This window comes from Natator depressus, chromosome 5 (genome assembly GCF_965152275.1).
Source record: "Natator depressus isolate rNatDep1 chromosome 5, rNatDep2.hap1, whole genome shotgun sequence".
Taxonomy (NCBI): Eukaryota; Metazoa; Chordata; order Testudines; family Cheloniidae; genus Natator; species Natator depressus.
Window position 1 is genome coordinate 114,990,509 of NC_134238.1, and position 20,967 is coordinate 115,011,475.

General features: G+C 44.1%; 1 protein-coding gene across 2 annotated transcripts in view; it reads right to left on the minus strand.

Moving 5' to 3' along the window:
* LINGO2 (leucine rich repeat and Ig domain containing 2) overlaps positions 1-20,967 on the minus strand; it is a 777,598-nt gene that overhangs the window by 473,617 nt on the left and 283,014 nt on the right. For both annotated transcript variants that reach the window (XR_012639613.1, XM_074953495.1), the window contains exon 2: positions 20,639-20,717. The gene's annotated coding sequence lies outside the window, so the exon portion shown is untranslated. The remainder of the gene's footprint in view (positions 1-20,638; positions 20,718-20,967) is intronic.

Below are 20,967 nucleotides of genomic sequence, written 5' to 3' on the forward strand. Positions count from 1 at the left end.
TTCTGTTTCCAGTGCATTACAAATTAGGCCCTTTTAGTTCTTTGTTTTAAGATTTAGCTAGTAAGAGACAGGATCCTGTATTGTGTCTTTGTTAAATAGATTCAGGGGTCGGCAACCTATGGCACGCGTGCCAAAGAGGCACGCAAGTCGATTTTTAATGGCACGCTGCTGCCTGCCGGGTCCCAGCCACTGGCCCTGCTCAGCCCGCTGCCGAACCCAGGCCGGGACCCTGGCAGGCAGCAGCGTGCCATTAAAAATCCTGCCCACCACGGCCTGCTCTTCTCTGCCCTTCCACGGGGGCAGGGTGAAGAAGCTTGGTCCTGCCGGCTGCTGCTGCAGGGCAGGCAAGGTCTCCCCTCCCCCGCCTCTTCCCCCAGCATGCTGGGTTCCTGCCCCTCCTCCTCTCCCTCCCTGCTGCCCATCAGCTGATGGCCCTTGTGAGGGAGGGGGAGAAGCGGAGCCGCAGTGCACTCGCTGCTCTGGGGAGGAGGTGAAGAAGAGGTGGGGATGGGATCTTGGGGACAGGAGGTGGAATCAGGGCATATCCCCTCCAGCCCCCTGCCGTGAGCCGCTCAGGGCAAGGGGTTGGGAGCACCCCCAGGACCCTAGCCCCCCCCCAGCCCTTTGCCCTGACCCCTGCACCCCCCTCACCCCCGCAGCCCTCTGCCCTGACCCCTGCACCCCCCTCACACACTCCCAGCCCTCTGCCCTGACTCCTGCACCCCACCACATACCCAGCCCTCTGCCCTGACTCCTGCACCCCCCCACATACCCAGCCCGCCCACACCCCATGCCCTGATTCTTGCACCCCTACATTCCCACCCCCACCCTGAGCACCAAATGGGAGCTCCTGCACCCCCCGACATTCCCACCTGCACCCCTCGCACCAAATGGGAGCTGCCCAGGTAAGCGCTCCACCCCCAAACCTCCTGCCCCAACCCTGAGCCCCCTCCCTCATTCTAGCTCCTGGCCAGACCCTGCACCCCAACCCCCAGCCTGCTCCTTCACTCCAGCCCTGTGCTCAGTGCACTCCCACCCTCAGCTCAGTGCAGAGAGAGGGGAAGAGAATGGGCTAGAACCAGGGAGAAGGTAGGTACCCACTCTGTGTGGGCAGGGCCAGCATCCCAGACTGGCAGCGGGCTGAGCGGGGCCGGCGGACGGAACCCCAGACCGGCAGCGGGCTGAGTGGCAGCGGGCTGAGCCGCTCAGCCCACTGCCAGTCTGGGGTCCCGGCTGCCGGCCCCGCTCAGCCTGCTGCCAGTCTCGGGTTCTGGCTACCGGCCTCTTGCCAGCCAGGGTCCCGGCCGCAGGCCCTGCTCAGCCTGCTGCCGGCCTAGGTGAACGGAACCCCAGGCTGGCAGCGGGCTGAGTGGGCTGGTGGCGTAAGATCAGCATTTTAATTTAATTTTAAATGAAGCTTCTTAAACATTTTGAAAACCTTGTTTACATACGACAATAGTTTAGTTATATAATATATAGACTTATAGAGAGAGACCGTCTAAAAAACGTTACAATGTATTACTGGCACACAAAACCTTAATTTAAAGTGAATAAATGAAGACTCGGCACACCACTTCTGAAAGGTTGCCGACCCCTGGATTAGAGGAACGTTGAAGGCCTGGGCCCCCATGTGAATTGTTTTGGTTATAAGAAGAAGTCAGCTTTAATTTACAATGTCTTTTCCTTGATATAAAATACTGCTGTTTGTATTCTTAAAGGTCTCTGTGAAAGCTTGTTTGTGTGAATGAGGAATGTATGCTCCAGGAAAAGGTAAGGTATGAAGGCCATTGTTATAGCCAGATGGTCAAGGAAGTAGGAGTGAAGGAAGAAGGAGTGAAGAGACCCACTGTATTTTCCACTGAATGAATCTGATGAAGTGAGCTGTAGCTCACGAAAGCTTATGCTCAAATAAATTGGTTAGTCTCTAAGGTGCCACAATTACTCCTCTTCTTTTTGCGAATACAGACTAACACGGCTGCTACTCTGAAACCTGTCATTAAGGACATCAGAGAACCACCAACGCGCATCCATAATGAAGGAAGGCAGATTGACAACCCTGAGGTGGAGGCTGGCACCCCTAAATGCAAGACAATTGATTAAACTGAAACCAGGACAGGATGACCCTCTCAGAGGTGTTTTGGAATGTTAACATCAAAATAAACACCAATTAAGAAGTAACCGGTCACAAACTGACAGCAAAATCCATAGACTTCAACAGAGAAAAAAGACTATAAGAACAGGGTGCTTGGCCATGGGACTTTGGGGTTCGTCTTGCCACACTCCAGGAGCATCGGATCATGACTGACAGAGCCCTGCTCCCCTCTGTGACCAATCTGGCTGGCCACTAGAGTGATCCAGACTCTGGACTGGTAACTATAAACATCAACTGGCAGGACTGTGTGCATGGAGTGTGTGTGTGTGTGTGTGTGTGTGAGAGATTGAAAAGCATATGCTAACTGTTGTGTTCTCAATAAATGCAGCGTGCTGCCTTCTCCCCATAAAGATCCCGTGTGCTTCTTATAAGTATAACACATTATCACCTGCAAATGTAAACAAACAGGTTTGTCCGAGTGATTAACTGAACAAAAAGTAGGACTGAGTGGACTTGTAGGCTCTAAAGCAGAGATTCTGAAACTATGGTCTGTTGACCACCAGTGGTCCGCGAGCTCTATTCATGTGGTCCGTGGATAGTTCCCTCTAAGGTGAGAGAATGAAGAGCCACCCATCTAATTAGTGGAGCCGCGCAGGCATGGCTCCATGAATTAGGTGCCTGGACCCTGGAGAAGATGCATATAAGGGGAGGTGGTGACCCTGGGGGAATAGGTGGGAGGGGGCAGTGGGGTGAGAAGAGGGGGTAGGGGGAATTTGGAACATGCAGGGCTGCAGTGGCCAGAGAAAGAGGTGACTTTCCCCAGCTCCAGGGCTGTGGCGAGGCGGTCCTCCTTCCCAGCCTCAGCTCTGTGAATGCTGTGGCGGGGGAGAGACCCCCCTCCTTCCCAGCCCCAGCTCGATTAACCGCGATTAATTTTTTTAATTGCTTGACAGCCCTAGTCAAGATAGTTTACAGCTGCTGTGCCTTCACAATCCATGAACATTCAGTGAAAAGGTAAATTGTGACCAGATGCTTAACACAATTAATATTATCAACAAGGGGAAGGATCACAAGCCAAAATAGGGACAGAATACGTTAATGAAGACTTAGATAAGTTAGATGCATTCAAGTTGTCAGGGCCTGATAAAATTTATCCCAGGATACTTCAGGTTCTAGCTGAAGCAATCTCTGAACTGTTAGTGATTATTTTTGCTAACTCATGAAGGATGGGTGTGGTCTCAGAGGATTGGAAAAGGACAGACATAGTACCTACCCTTCAAAAGGGGAACAAAGAGGACCCAGGGAATTACGAACTACTCAGCCTAACTTCAATATCATAGAATCATAGAATATCAGGGTTAGAAGGGACCTCAGGAGGTCATCTAGTCCAACCCCCTGCTCAAAGCAGGACCAATCCCCAGTTTTTGCCCCAGATCCCAAATGGCCCCCTCAAAATTGAACTCACAACCCTGGGTTTAGCAGGCCAATGCTCAAACCACTGAGCTATCCCTCCCCCCCAATATCTGGCAAGATACTGAAACTAATAATTAAAAAATCAATTTATAAGAACGTATAGGGTAATAGGTAAGGCCCTACTTGAATTACAGGATGATTGTTAAATAATTGCGGCTGAGTTGAGGACAAGACATGGAATATCATGGAAAAATAATAATGGACCTTTATTAATTGTGATAATTTGGAAGAACCAGAGAAGACCTATTTGATTAACAAAAAATTGCTGGAACAATATAAACACTCAAGTATTAGGTTATGCCTGCAATTTTTTTTTTTTTTTTGATAACCAGACATTTTGCTGCAACTATATTATAGTCATTAATGCACAGAGATGACAGCCCGAGCCCCAGCTGCTGTCAGCTTGGATAAATGGGGTTCTACTTAGTAATGGGGGAAAAAGTGTGTGTGGCAAATCTCAAAATGTATCAAAAATTGTGGACCATGCCAAGTAAGCTAATTAAAATCAAAATTGTGATGGAAGCCTTAATATTGCGGGATCTGCAATATCACAAATTAAGTAGGGCCTTAGTAATAGGGTTCTAAGGAATAGCTAACGCAGATTTGTTAAAAATAACCTAATTTTCTTTTCTGACGGACTTACTGGCCTAGTGGAGGGGGTGGGGGAAGCTGTAGATGTGACATATTTTGATTTTAGTCATGCCATTGACACAGTTTCACATGACAGTCTCACAAAAAAGCAACAACTAGGGACAGTGCTGGTGCTAGCCCATTGGGGAGCCGAAGCAGGAATATTTTTGGGGCCCCTGCACACATCACATACTACTGATTAATGGGTGGTGGCGGGCACTTGAGCTGCTCAGAGCCCTAAGCAATTATTTAGTCTGCTTATGCTTACCACTGTCCCTCACTAGAGAAGTGTGCACTATAGGGTGGGTGAAAACTGGGGGTCAGTCCACACTCAAAGAGTAAAAAGAAAAGGAGTACTTGTGGCACCTTAGAGACTAACCAATTTATTTGAGCATAAGCTTTCGTGAGCTACAGCTCACTTCATCGGATGCATTCAGAGAGTAGTTATCAATGGTTCCTATTAAATTGGGAGGGTGTATCTGGGAAGTGGGGTAAACTAGTATTTTGGAGAACAAATAGGGTTAGAATTCAAAACAAACTTTACTAGTTGGAGAACTGGTCTGAAATCACCAAGATGAAATTCAATATAGACAAATGCAAAGTACTTCACATGAGAAGGAAAAAAATGTCAAATGCACAGCTACAAAGTGGGGAACAACTGGCTAGGTGGTAGAACTGCTAAAAAGAATCTGGGGGTAAGAGTGGATCATTAATTGAATGAATCAACAAGGTGAAACAGCTGCAAAAAAGCAAATATCATTCTGGGGTATATTACTAGGAGTGTCGTATGAAAGACACAGGAGGTAATTGTCTAGCTCTACTCAGCACGAGTGAGGTCTCAGCTGATGTACTGGGTGCCACACTTCAGGAAAGATGTGGACAATCAGGACACAGTCCAGAGGAGAGCAACAAAAATGATAAAAGGTTTAGAAAACCTGATTTATGAGGAAAGGTTTAAAAAACTGGGCATGTTTATTCTTGAGAAAAGAAAATTGAGGGAAAACCTGGTCACAGTCTTCAAATGTGTTAAGGCCTGTTATAAAGGCGACGGGGATCAATAGTTTTCCATGTCCACTGAAGGTAGGACAAGAAATAATGAGTTTAATCTGCAGCAAGGGAGATTTAGGTTTCATATTAGGAAAAACTTTTAACTATAAGGATAGTTAAACTCTGGAATAAGCTTCCAAGAGTGGTTGTGGTTTTTAGGAACAGGTTACACAAACACCTGCCAGGGATGATTTAGGTCTATTTGGTCCTCCCTCACTGCAGAGGGATGGACAAGATGACTATTCAAGGTTTCTCAGGCCTACATTTCTATAAATCTATAAATCTAATCCTGAAAAATTAAACCCTTCATTGGAAAGATACTTTCACTGGGCTTAATTCTGCCCACACTTAAGGGCACGTCTACACATACCTACGGAGCGATCGACCGCTGAGCGCTCTCCTGTCGACTCCGCCTACGCTTCTCACTCCGGTGGAGTACCGGAGTCGACGGGAGAGCGCTCAGCAGTCAACCTACCGCAGTGAAGACACTGCAGTAAGTAGCTCTAAGTACGTCGACCTCAGCTACACTATTTTCGTAGCTGAAGTTGCATAACTTAGACTGACTTAGCTCGCCCCCCCCCACCCCCCAGTGTAGACCAGGCCTAAGACAGTGCAACTCTTAATGAGGTCAGTGGGTGTAGTAACCCCACAGTTTAGGACTTACATTATGCCCAGGTACCTGTTCTGTGAAAAACCATAAGTATTCAAGATTGCCTCAGAGACACATATAATTGAGCATTACACTTTCACTTGAAGAAGGAGGGGTGGTGGTTGTGCACAATCAAGCACTGGGTCTGAGAAATGTTGAATATGTTCCCCTTTAAGGAATTCGTCAGCTATTCCCTATAGATAAAGAAAACTTGTCTTTCTGTTGGAAACTCTGGCTGAGGTTGAAGGAAAGAACTTACAGGAGTTCCCTTTCATTTAGTGAACTAATTTAGCTAATTCTCTTCTATCCCCATAAATCTTCCAAGAAAGATTCTACCATACAGTTAGCACTCTCAGTTCAAGTCCAGTTGTGACTATTTAGGGATCCACAAAATGTGTAATTGTCACTGGCTGCAGTTCTGCTCACCGTTATCTATCTGCAGCTACACAAAAAAATATTTTTGCTGACTACAGCTTCGATAAATATTTCCTCATTTTTTATTCCCAAACAATGAATACTCAGTAAAATGAGCTCCTATAGTTAAGTTATAATTAACTGTAATGTGGTTAAATGAAGCCAGGATATCAGCAAATGATATATTTCATGGCCTATAGAATAGGAGTAGAAGAGGAGTAGATCTTATCCAGAATAAGGACAGAATACCCTTCAGAATACCCTTCAGAATGGCAGAGCCCAGGAAATTCACAGAAACTGAGTGATCAGATTGATCAGGCCTATTAATTAACATAATTTAAATGTCAAGTCCAAAGCTAAAGTTTCTTCTTTCCACACAGTGCTTCTCCTCTCCCTCCTTCTTAATGCCATGTTTCATCCCCATCTCAAAATCTGTCATCTCTGACTCTTTCTCCCACAACCATGCTCTATTTAAATCCTGTTGATTCTTCCTTTTATATCACTACTTCATACTCTACATACCTCTGCATCATACTATCCATGCCCACTTTCAAACCCTGGCCCCCTCCTCCCTGATCATCTTTCACCTGCACTGCTAAAACCTACTTCTTTGGGCCTTCCTTTCTCTCACTTCTCTCCTCTGGTGCATCCAACACAGCTGACAAGAACGTCTTTCTCTCCAGTCATTCCAAACATGTCAACCCCTGTCAAATCCATTCTCTGACTTGGTCTTCTCCTTCCACGTCAAGTTAAAAGCACTTCATTTTGTGTGTGTGTTGTGAATGTGTACAACTATAGCACTCCATAAATAAGTAATAATAAAATACCAGGTATTCAACAGCAATGGAGAAGCCATAAAGCAAATTTAGCTCTAAGATGGTCTAATGGATAAAGCACTGGGCTAGGGCCTCTCAAGATCTGGGTTCAGCCCGTGACTCAAACAGCCACAGACTTCTTACGAGACCTGGGGCAACCCATGTAACCTATGACCCTTTGCCGCAGTTCCCCATTCTATAAGAGGCATAATACTTCCCTACTTCACAGGAGTGTTGAGGATAAATCCATTAGAATGTGAGCACTTCACATTCACTACAGAGATGAGGGTCATATGAGTACCTAGAGACAGAGAAAACTGGGGGGGGGGGGAGAAGAGGTACAATTAAAAACACAAGACTAGAAATAATTTGTGCAAGAAATCACTCCTGAAGATGTTCAGTTGTGACACATTGGGAAGATGTGAGAAAAGTTCAGCATTAACGCTGAGTGTTGGGATTAGAACTGAGCGTGCAGTAAAGTTTCTTAGCACACCACATGAAGGAAGGACACAAATCTGGCACTGTATAAAGGCAACACATGCACTCTTTTAAAAGTTTTCAAATATTGTCTTTTCTCCTTCTATATTGTCAGTTTAAAATTCTGAAACCTACTTTATGTGTAAAGTGAATTTAGCAACACCAAACGCATGCCTAATCCTGCAAAAACCTACACACATGAATCACTTACTCATTCAAGTATTCTCACTGACTTCAAAGTTACTCATGTGCATAGGTGTTTGTAGGATCCACCCCTTTGACAGCATTGTTCATCTCTTTTCCCCCACCACCTCCATAAATTAAAGATTTCATGCACATATTCCATTTGGTGTGCCCCCAATACAAACCATGTTCAGTCACAAGGCTTATGAAAACTAGAAAAGCACCAAGGCTGGGATTTCAAAGGGGTCTACGGTAATTAAATACTCAAATCTTCATGAAATCTGGCTAGCTGTCTCCTTTAGGCTCCTTTGAAAATACAGCCTCAGGGTTCAGGTATGTAGTTGTGCATAGAGTCATGGCAGTTTTGCTTAGATTGTCTTTTTCAACTTTAAAGAGGTGCAAATGCTTTGTGGAATTTTTGAATTATCCTATTTATTTAATGTAATTTACATTTTTCTCTCCCCTGCTTCCCCTTCCTCTTTGAAAATTACTTTGGATATTTTCTTGGAAGAAAGCATAAGGATCATGACAATACTCTGTAACTAAAAGTAATAAATAAAATGGCATAAGATCATCTGCACCTGGCTGCTTATACTCTACCCTTGTTTGTATTTCTGTGGTACAATAACACTCATCAAAACCAGAAGCGACCTCATTGGAAAAGAAGTAACACAGCTATTAGGAAAGTGGAATTGACATCCTGGGGGAAATTCCTATATTTCAACATTTGTTTTCATTCTAAAACAGGATGAAAAGTAAAAATATTTAAAAAAAAACAAATAAAAAAATTGTAGAACAAAAAGTTCCAAAAAATGTTGACATGGAAATGTCAAAATTAAAAATATTAACCGTTTCATTCATTTGAAACAAAATGAATTTAGATTTTTCCCCTTAAAAAAGTCAGAAAGTTTAATCAAAATTGACATTTTTCCTGAGAAAAAATTTGATTTCAACAAAACACTATATTGGTTTCAATAGCAAAAAATTCTACCAAATCTAATAAGCAACAAAGGAAAATTTTAGTTCAGATTTAGGTCTTGATCAGATTTAGGTCTTGAAGTCCAGTTCTGGGCACCACACTTTGGAAAATATATGGACAAATTGGAGAAAGTCCATGGCTTACGAGAAAAGATTGAAAAAAATGGGTTTGTTTAGTTTGGAAAAGAGAAAATGAAGGATGACATGATAACCCATGTATGTAAAATGTTGTTATAAAAAGGAAGGTGATAAACTGTTCCCCTTACCCACTGAGGACAGGAGAAGAAGTTATGGGCTTAAATTGCAGTAAGTAGACATTAGGAAAAACTTTCTAACTGTAAGGATAGTTAAGCATAGGAACAAATTACCTAGAAAAGTTGTTGAATCTCTCACACTAGAAGTTTTTATGTACAGGTGAGACAAAGCCTGAGCCCCAGTGCCCAGACCTGGATCCTGGGGCTGAAGCATGAGCCAGAGCCCCACTGTCCAGGTCTGAAGTCCAAGCCCCATTGTCTGAGGCTGAAGTCTGGCCCTTGACAGACCCCCTGAAACCTGCTCACGGACCTCCAGGCGACCGCGGGCCCTCAGCTGAGAACCAGTGGCCTACGTGATTCACCTTAATCACCATCCCGATTTTAAACCTCTGGCCCTCCACTCCAAGAATTATTTCACTCATAATGAGCCAGTGGCAAAGTTAGGAATAGAACCCAGAAGTCATTCCCTTCCATTATCCAAGAATGAGATGTAAATTTATCATTAAGGGTCTCTCTCTATCCATTGTCCATGAGTTTTAAGTGACACTCTTATTGTTTTGTTTTGTTTTGTTTACCGGACAGCACAGTTGTATATAAAATACACATTTGAAATAATTTGGGACATTAAACTGTCATTACCTATATATATTTAAATTGAATCATCGTATCTGAGCATGCTGCTGTTATATAAAGGCCTTTTTGCCTTCAGGAATTCAAAAAGAATTTTCAAGCATATAAATTCTTCTCTCAAAACCACAATAACCCACCCTTTCTATTCAGTTTTAGATTGTATTGTACATTATCTTGATAAGGTCCCCATTTAACTTTTATTATTACCTCAGCTCAAGTGTCAAGCTTAGGACACTACTCTACACAAAGTTATTCCTTTTTTTTTTTTATTTTTTTACTGCTCATATACTTTATGGTTAATCAAATGTGGCATGGTGTTTTAACATGATGAGCTCTCCCTGTAAAACATTTGCCCCCAAAGATAGAACTGTGCGACTCTGAAAATGCAAAAATAAAAGACTTAAACAGTAAGACAGGGTGTGCAGTATCCTGTTGTGACTGATGCATGAAGGTAAGTCAAGGAAATACTTCATTATTACAGTAAGACACGCTATCTAAAATGTGTCATTATTTGTGACAGCAAATTGAAGGGTCCTGACACTGATTATGAAAGAAGAAAACAGGTTTTTGTATGTTTAGTGTATTCATCTGTTGAAAAAACCTACTAAATGGTTGTTATTAACATGTTGTGTTTAAGTAGCTGTAAGATGATTTAAGGTGCCTTCTTCCGTAGTCACTCCTAGTCTGTCATGTCAGAGGATGCCATAGCAATCAGATTTGAAACGGAGTGTTAATAATTAAAATGTTGAAGTTAACCATTTGAAAGTCAAGGAATAGCAAGGTCACATTAATTGTTTTCAAATGATAAATGCCCACACTTAAATGGCAACATCCCTGGAATCACACCTTCACATCCCTGTGAGGTCAGAGAATAGATTGGAAAGTCACACAGTTTGTGTTTATAAGTACTGCATATGTGTTCCATCACCCCTCTTATAAGAGTAGGTGTTTGCCTCCTCATGTCACTGGCCCAAAAATGTACACCTAGAGGTTGCTATATGATCTTTGATAGTCAGTTGGAAAGCAAAGGAATATTATTCAGTAAATTAAAAATACCCCACATTACTTCTATTATTTTTTAAGTTTCAACAATGTACTCAGTGCTGCACAAGACAAAAAATACAGACAGTCTCTGTCCCAAAGAGCTTTCAAGATAAAACCAAAACAGACGGGATGTACTAGAAAGGCCAGACAGATCAATGACTTGAATCTTTTTCTTTCTTTTGTCATAAAATATTGTTAGTTTTTTGGGGGTGGTTGTCTAAGTACTAAGGCAAAAATTTCAAAAAGTGATTTTTGGGAGTCTCAGTTTTTGGACACTCAACTTGAAACAACTTAAAGAGGCCTGATTTTCAGAAGGGATATTCAGCACTTCCTGAAAATCAAGCCTTCTTTGGGTATTTCTAGGTTGGCTCCCAAAATCATTAGTCCATTTGGGAAATCTTGGACCATGCCTTTGGAGAGATTTGAGCTTCTGTAATATCATTGCGATTCCTACAAAACTTTTTCTTTTTGAAGTCCATAACCCTTTTTTGCATATTTCTAAATAGTCATTTTAACCTGATTTTCCAATTTTCCATTTCAGTTTGAAGTACAATGGATTCCAGTCTCTAAAGTACAGCAGTTATAATGATAGCCTTTACTCAGTTTAGGTTAGGCTTTCTCTGCTACCATTCTGAGATAAGCTCTCCGTTCTTATTGAGAAATCTTAATCAATAGGACTACAAATCCCCTGGCTGAGATTTTTAAATAAGAAGCCAGTTTGCATAGCAGGGCTGTTAATAATGGCCAAAAAAAGTATCGGATACACATGCCTGGCAATAAAAGGAACATTTGATTTTATCCCCTAGCACCGTGGGCTTGGTTCTGCTCTGAGTTACGTGGATGTAACTCTACTGAAGTCAGTGGAGCTACTCCTGATTACAGTGGTGTAAATGAGAAGAGAATCAGGCTCGATGTATGAGACAGCAGAGATCAGAGTTAAATGTTGCTGCATCAGTGTTGCATTCATGTAGACACACTGCATGGTGTGAAAAATTAGTTCAGTCAATGCAGCCTACTCTGGTGAGCTGCAAAGGGCATAAAGCTGCACCTGTGCAGGTCACTTTTTACAGCAGTGCCGCGTGTCTAAAGTAGGGGTTTGCTCTGGTGCAGTTACAACAGCATGGCTACAGTGGCAGCTAGTGCCGCAGTACAGACCACTTAACATATGACGACATCAGCTGTACTCTTCAAAACTATTCTCCCAGTATGCTTTTGTGCTATCTCAGTAAGGACCCAATCCTGCAAACCTCTGCTCATGTGAATAGTTCCTTTCATATCTGTTCATGTGTGTGAGGACTGTTCACGTGACCCAGGGTTTGCAGGATTCGATCTTTGTATTGCTAATACACTTGGGCAAAGACTCATTTTTTGCCTTACAGCACTGGAATACTAGCAGTAATAAATGTTATCCTGTTCCTCAGATGATTTACCACCACTCATTGCTGTAAAGAAGACACCTTCATGGAGTCAGGGGCTTACACTGGCACTGTCAAGAAACTAACAGGAAATGTTAAATGAAACTGGCTAAAGAGAGTTGGAAAATGACCTCCCTCATTCCATGTGTTCTGCTGTTATGCCAGTGAGAATAGTGAGTTATCTCCAAAATTCATCTCCATTCTTTTCTTCTTTTGTTAATCTTCTGGCAGGAAATATGAGAGGGCAGGCAGAAAAAAAACCCTGCTAGAGAACAATTCCCCAGGAAAAGCAGAAGGAGGATAGGGGGAAACGAGTAGAACTGAGTAAGGTATTTGCACCAAAACAGGAACTATACAAAAAGCTCTCCTGTATTCTAGTTTCTCCTCTAACTCAAAACTCAGGACAAGTTAAGAGAGATATTTGCTAAGAGATGTGAATTTTTCACGTAAACCTGGGCCCACCTCCGAACAACACAGTGGGTTAATCAATGGCTTGGAAGAAGATTCATCTAAGATGTGCTGGTTTGCATCTTGGGCAGCCGGAAATGACAGTTATTTTTTTAATGAATTTTGTTCTACTATTTGATGTTCAAAACAAACTTCAGGGTCAAGGAGATGTGAGTTCACACTGATTATTTTTTCTTTGCTTTTAAATATTTATCAAAATCCATGTAGAGTGAAACCCCGAAATTCCATGCAGCTCTAGAAATGAATAGAATCAGTTAAAAGGAAATATTTAAGCCCTCCAATTGGAGCTGGGCCTCGTTTCTCCTTCCTTCCTCATAGGCACAGTCCTACGCTGGAGATGATGCGGAGCTGGCTTACCCGAGAAGCATCACTCCAGGATGCAACTTTTTTGGGGAGAGTAACTTCCCTCCTTCTCCAGCTAGTACCAGGTTTACAATGGCACGAGTGGCACCAGGCGCACACTCAAAAGGGGCCCATAATAACTACTTGGAGGCTCACAAAGGTTTAATTCAGCCCTGGCCAGCGCCAAGCAGTGTGCTGGGAGTTGTAATTTGCACACCACAGCCTTCCACTGAGGACCTTGGATCTGCGCGACCAGCTACACGACCACTCTCAGAATGCCCTGTACCATGTTGTGAGCTCCCCCAGTTGAACTGAGTGGCAGCAGAGTGGACCAAAAAAAAATGGTGCAGGGAGAGGGTTCCCGGTGCTGGGGCACTGATCCCACCACGCCACCCTCCCTATGGGGCACAGGCTAGGGGCTCCTGGCTTGGCCCTCCCACTGCCGAGTCCCCCCACTCTCCTGGGGTGGAAGCAGTGCTGTGACTCCCAGCATGCAGCCCCTGGCGACCCTGATGCCCAGACATGGGCTCCGGGGCACCATCTTGACCCTGCAGCTTCACCCCGGGTGTGTGTATGTGTGTCCTCGGCCACCATCAGGGGTTGCGTGGGGGAGGCTGGTTGTCTGTGGCCCTCAGGGCCAGGGGAGGCAGTGACAGTGGCTCTGGCTGCTGCCCCCCATCCCCTCTCGCCAGCTGAAATGCCTGGAAACTTGCCCCCGCACTCTGGGGGGAGGGGAAGAGGTAGAGCACCGTTTGCGGGGAAGGGGTAGTTGTGGGGCAAGTCCGGGTGTGGGGTTGCCAGGTGTCCGGTTTTCAACCAGAACACCCGGTCGAAAAGGGACCCTGGCAGCTCCGGTCAGCACCGCCGACCGGGCCGTTAAAAGTCCAGTCAGTGGTGCTGCAGGGCTAAGGCAGGCTAGCCCCCACCTGTCCTGGCTGGCACCGCGCTGCACCTTGGAAGTGGCCAGCAGCAGGTCCGACTCCTAAGTTGGGGGGACCACGGGGCTCCGCACACTGCCCCCAGCCCAAGCACCGGCTACATACTCCCATTGGTCAGTTCCTGGCCAATGGGAGCTGGGGTGGGGCGCAGCACCTGAGAGCAGCATGTGGAGCCTCCTGGCCCCCACACCTAGGATCCAGATCTGCTGGCTGCTTCCGGGGCATGCACAGCACTGTGCCAGGACAGGCAGGGAGCCTGCCTTAGCCCCACAGCACTGCCGACCGGGAGCCACCTGAGGTAAGCCCACGCTCCAACTCCTACCCCAGCCCTGAGCCCCCCCCAAACCCGGAGCACCCTCCTGCATCCCAAGCCCCTAATCCCCAGCCCCACCACAGAGCCCACACCCCCAGCCAGAGCCCTTACGCCCCCCACACCTCAACTCCCTGCCCCAGCCCAGAGCCCCCTCCTGCACCCTGAACCCCTCATTTCTGGCCCCACCCTGGATCCTGCAGCCACAGTTAGGGCCCTCGCGTCCTCCTGCACCCCAACCCCCTACCCCAGCCCAGTGAAAGTGAGTGAGGGTGGGGGAGAGTGAGCACCGAGGGAGGGGGAATGGAGTGAACAGGAGGCGGGGCCTTGGGGAAGAGGCAGGGCTAGGGTGTTCAGTTTTGTGCGACTAGAAATTTGGCAACCCTATCTGGGTGTGAAGCAGGAGCTAGCAGTGACTCTGTGGGTGGTGGGGTAGGAGAAGCGGGGTGTGAAGGTGGGGGTTGGGTATGGGGGGAGTGAGGGAGGGGAGTCTGGGTTGAAGGTGGGATTGGCTTTGTGTGGGGGGGCAGTAGAAGGGAGGGAGGTGACAGCCCTGGGGTGAAAGTGGGGGGTGGGCAATAGCAGGCTGACTGAGGAGAGCCCTTGTATGAAGGTGTGGGTTAATTGTGTGTGTGTGGGGGGAACAGTAGGGAGATGAGGGAGGAGAGCCCAGGTGTGAAGGTTGGCGTAGGAGCTGGAGGCTGGATTGTGGTGGTAAAGTGTAAGAGAGAGTGTGTGTCTGTCTGTCTGTCTCAGTGGCCCTTTCTCCCTGCAAAAGACAGGCACCAACAATTTTCCTCCCCATACTCCACCCCCGTAACTTTACTGTTTCACTTAAAGTCATGAGGGATGGTGAGACAAAGGGAGTAGGCTCAGAAACTAACTTTTTAAAGAGTTTTTTTTTTTAACATTATTGAATCAAAGTAGAAAATCTAACTTTCAAAAAATGTATTTACAAAACATTATTTTGGGTGGAGGAAGGGGTGGTAGGGAGATGCAGGTGCAACTCTGTTGGCTGCTACAGCCGTGCTTAATATGGCTCATAACTGTGCTAATTAAATACAAGTGTTCAGGTCCCCAAGCAGGCTCTGTGTGTTGAAACAAAAAAGACAAAACTAACAAACAATCCCCTCCCACACAAGTAAACCAAATTCAATAATATTCTGGGTATATTGATCCTAGCCCAGTTTGTTCCATACGGGCTGAGTGGAGGTCTCAATCAAGCATGGCTTCAAATATCTTATTTTGGTTTTGAATAACTGTTTTCATCCCCATCCCATCAGAACCGTGTTTACTATGGCACCAATGGTGCTGTTGCGCCGAGCCCACACTCAGAAGGGGCCCATAATGACTACAAAGGGGCCCACAAAAGGCTAATCCAGCCCTGTCCCCAGCTGCTTTCCAACTCCATTGACTGATGCCTGGGAGGAAGGAATCCATGGCTCTGCCTCTGTCAGTGGGACATTGTGTCCCCTCCTCCACGCCCCACCCACCCCGAGAGTAGGATCAGAGTGGCACTGCAATCTCCTAGGAACAGGGACTGGAAACCTGCCTGTCCATTACAGTGTTTCTTTCATCTTTGCCTTGACTTGTCCCAGTGCAAGCATCAGAAAGGGCCAGATTCTATCTATCTAGCTAGGAGTGCTAACCATATCACTGCTGTATAGAGCACCATTCAGCTACACCAGGGGTTCTCAAACTGGGGGTTGTGACCTCTGAGGGGGTCACGAGGTTATTACTTGAAGGGTCGCAAACTGTTAGCCTCCACCCCAAACCCCACTTCACCTCCAGCATTTATAATAGTGTTAAATATAAAAAAAGTGTTTTTAATTTATAAGGGGGGGTCACACTCAGAGGCTTGTGTGTGAAAGGGATCACCACTACAAAAGTTTAAGAACCATTGAGCTACACTCTCACAGTGGTACATCTCTAGCATTACTGTTGCCTCCCAATTGCCCAGTACCAGGTGTACAGACTAGTTTCTCCCTCCCTTCCCCAGCGATATTTACGCTTTCTGTCCGAAAGGGTGATTTTTTTTTCAATTTTGCCAAGGAGCCAGTGTAGCCCTTTCTCTGTGCTGCCTGAAATGTTTGGGATACCTGCTGTGAAAATGGTGGGGAAAGTGGGATTTAGTGCACTAAACTCTTGTTCGGTCTTTTTAAGCCTACCTGCACAGAACAGACTTAGCTAGATCTTACCCTTTAATTGCTCTGTTTTGGCTGGCCACACTTTTTGCATGTTACCTTCCCCTCTTTCACCCTCTGCAGATTAGCAGAGTTATACTTGCTTTGCGCATCCACACAGTGTCTCAGCTGAGCAATTTAGTCTACTTTGCTGCTTGCCCTGATTTTCTGACTATCTTGTGCCTAATGACTAACATATACCACTATATAAACCATTGTAGAATGCTGACTCTGGACTTCAGCATGGAAAGAAAACACTATTGTAGAAGTATGTTTCAAACAGGCCAACACCAGAAGAGCTTTCCGTATCATACACCTTTATATGCAGGATTGCCTCTGATGGATCAATCAGCTCCCACTGGGCATGTCCCCAGGTGGTGCATAGGGAAATGTCCTGCAGATATGCAGGACAGCTGAGAATATTCATTAAGCAGTGGCAGACCAACTGGTGACTTCTCTCAGCAGGACTTGGTGGGCAGCTGGTAGTGTGGCTACCTCTAAAAATGCTACGTAGGCCGTATGATGGAGTATGTCAAGGTGAATAAAGACCTCCTTAAATTAAGTATTGTCTGGGCAGGTGAGGTTGATTAGCCTTGGCAGGCAGCTCACCTTGGAGAAGGAAACTCCAATTTCAAACCTAAGGAGTCAGGCTTGGACATCTGACTTGTAAAGCTTATCCAACAGATCAGCTCATGTGCACTGATGTCCATGTCAAGCATACCCCAGAGGGCTGGGTTCCCCACAAGCAATGTACAACAGCTTTGCCTGACTGTTCTAACTAGTCATGGGATGCTAAAGCTAAAGAACTGAGTGAGTAAGCTGAGTAAGTGTGCAAGTTGCAATGTAGAAATGCTGACTGGAAGTGTGGAGCTACATGAGGTCTTAAAGAGAAGAGTAAATGTGGCATGTGCATAGGAGACATGGAAACAAAATAAGATTGCAAGGGGCCTAATGCGGGTTAGTCCAATTGAAGACAAATTGAAGGAGGCTAGGCTAGGCTATCCTGGTATGTGCATATTCAACGGAAATCTGAGAACAACGTAGGTAGAATAGCTCTGGCAATGACTGTGGGTGAAAGATGACCAAGTGGGAGACCAAAGACTTGGTATGTGAACTAGATATTAGGTGACCTTAGTGAGAACAATTTGTACCAGAGCCTGATGAATGATCATGAGTTTCAGAGGAAGGCTATAAAAGTCACCAACCCCAAATAAGGAAAGTGGCAAACAAGAAATAGTAGTATATCCAGGGCCAGACCTCCTAAAATGTGTCAAATAGGGTAGAAGTACAAGTGCATGACAGTGAAGACTTTTCTGGTGTTGGTGTTCGGTGAGCTCCATGACAGAAGCTCTGTTCACTTTGTCTGTAAAGTACCGAATGCTTACTGCTTGGGGTTTGAGTCTGCTCATAGATTGGGTGATGTGTCTCACTGGTGATCCTGTACAAACATATTAGGACTGACTGTTACCGATGCTCACATTGAAAAATACCTTATTCTTCAAGAGGTCTGATTGGTCTCAGTGGGACGATTCATGGAGTAAGGGGCTATTTAGCATAAGAGATGAGCCCTTAGTGAAGTTCAAGATAAAAACATTGGTACGCGCTCTGATACCCAAGAACGGAATGGGACATTTTCTTAGTTAACAAAGTTGATATCATGAAAAGAGACATTAAAAACCTCTCCTATGTATTTCTCTGTGAATCTAATTCTAACCTTGAGATTTAATCTTTTAGAAGATCAGGTAATTATTTTTATACAGATCCCCAAATGTGATAGCTTATGCACCTCACATTCACAGCAGGAAGAGATGTTTAGTTTAAGATAATCCTAACATGTTAATACAAGTAACTGTTCAAGAGGAGGTTAGGGCGTCTTTCAAGGAAGAGAAGAAAAGGAGATAATTTAATCTCTTAATAGCCCCAAATTACTGGTTAAAAACTGTGTGATTATCAAATTGCAACACTTTATCAACCAGAATGGAAGATTCAGTGAGGTGGCAGAAGATCAGAACATCTTTATCATGAGACATGTTAATGCATGTCTATTGATAGCGCCCTACTGCCCACTCAAAATGGAACACCAACGTTTTTGTATTAAAATTGCATAGTGCCATATGCTGACTTTGGATACACAGCCCCATACATGACACCCAGAAGCTAATGGAAGCTCCAAATTCAACTGTTTCAAGTCAAAGGATAGTCTATACTTTTTAGCCAATTTAATGTTCTAAAACTGTTTATCTTTTTTTATAAAAACAAAAATATTTGCATGCTTTATTTTCACCTTTCTGGCCTGCTCCTCATCAATCCCAATTTAAAATATTATTGATTCGTTTAATAAATTTTCTTGGGGGAGAGGGGGTTTGCAACTGTTTTCCTGTAGGCAGAAATATGCTTTATTCATAGAAATTAAGCAAACATGAGTTGTGGATACAAAATCATTTAGGCACTTTTGAAAACGTTACCCTCATCTGGACAGTACTGTAATTGTTCTTGCCCCAATGAAGACACGTATCCTTATGGAGCAAAAATTTAAGCACATGCTGAGATCTCATTGAGTCAAATGGGACTTAAAAACATGCTTAAAGTTGAGTTCTTATCTGTTTTGCTGCAACAGGACTTTAAATATCAACTGACAATTACTTTCCTACCTCATCTCTGCTTCTTCATTCTCCTGAACACAAGCCTCCCAACAACAGGATGGCAGAAGAGGTTTTAACATCACAATCTAACTTAAACATTTCCCGGGAAGGGGGGCACCAGCCCCTTCTGGCTGCATGGCATAGGAACACCACACACCTTTCCAGCATCCCATAACCAGTGTCTAGCCACACATGAAGAACCACCACATCTGAACTTTCCCAAATGTTGTCTGTTCTTTACAGGTTCTACGAGGTGAAACAGCAGCAGTAAGAATCAAGCTCTGACTTCAGTATTTACATTAAACAGTGGAAACATCAGCCTCCACTGTAAGAGAAATGCTAATCCTTTTTCCCATTTATAATCACCACCCACATCTCCTTGTGGCACTTCACTCACAGCAGAGAATGATTCACCTTTTCCTCTTTCTATTAGAGCACTGCAATATGTTAAATTGTACAGTCTTGGGATTCAGCTTTGTAAGTAAATGCAGAGGAGCTGGATACTCACTCTCCCGTCTTGGGAGCCAAGGGAGGCTGCTGATTCTGTTTTTCAGACAGTCCTATTTTACTTTTTAGGATATTGCTCACAGCAGCCTTCAAGTCAGGAGGCTGGAGAGATTCTCCAGCTCAACACTGAGTTTAAAAATGTGAATCAAGAGCTGCCCTTGCACAGCCTCCTATTGAGCTTTTTAAATGCATAATAAAAGCTTTTAAAAACCTCTTCTCACCCTGAGTAGAATAGCTAGATTCATTGGCAGGAAGCTGGGGAATTAATGTCACTGTCTAAAGAAAGCTAATGGAACCTGAAAATAATACTGTATATCAAGGGAGGACGTTGTGTTGGTGAAAAGACTCCAAGAAAATAAATAGAATAGATGTAACTTTAGACCTTGTTGCTCAGATTTTCCCTCAAGGTGAGGAGGGAGGTTTGGGGGATACTGAGCTGGTTTTGCCATCAAAATTGTTTTTCATCAAAAGAAAAAAAAAAGCTAGTCACTAATACCACCAGAATTAAGGTATTTTTCAAAATCCAGAAAATTGGATTTTTTTTAAAAAAAACCATTTAGCTTTTGGCATGAATAATTTTTCACTTCACTGTGTAAAATTATAATTAAAGACAGGAACTCAAAAGCTTAGTTTTACAACGTACACAATAATAAAGAATTTGGGAAATTTGAATAGAAATAAAGAGAGAGAGAGTAGCAAAGAGCTTGCCTAAGAATAAAAAGTCCCAACAAACGTAAACCGTAATGCTATATGTAATTAAATGCATTTGAAATCAATTTGTTTTCTCTACATGCATAAAAGACACGATTTTCAAAAACTCCCACTGTTGGTCCAACTACGCTCCCATTAAAGTCAATGGTTAAGCTCCCATGGACTTTAAAGGGAACTGAGTTAAACCAATACAGTACTTTTGAAAAAATCTTGCCCACGCTCTTCATAAACATCCTATGTATGTAATACAGTGCATGAAAATAATCATATACCTTAACAGGAATGAAGAAGGGTTCAAAATACAGAGGAAAGATAAAACCATAGATGCATTTAAAGACAATGAAGGTTTCCTTCTACTTCTATGCCTTGAAAATACCTTAATCAAATAATCTGAGACAGAATTTTAAAGTTCAGTCAGTTAAAATGGAACATTTACCTTGTAAGATTCAGACTCCATTGATAAAAGCAGGACAGAAAACAGCTCAGTGCCAAGTCTCCCAGGTCTTGCTTACTTACTATAAAGAAAAAGAGGGAGATCACATTAGAAATCTCACTTGCAATCAGTTTTTTAAAGTGGTGATGCTTTTAGTGAAAGATAGCCGGGTTAGAAAATATACCTTCACAACATATTAGGCCCCTATGCAAAGAAGAAACAAAAAAAATGAAGCAGTTTGCCAGACATGTGAACATTCCTGCTGAGGTAAATGATCTAAGAGGCTAGTGCACAAAGGAAGAAGTGTGGGGTGGGGTTGGGGGGAACAGCTA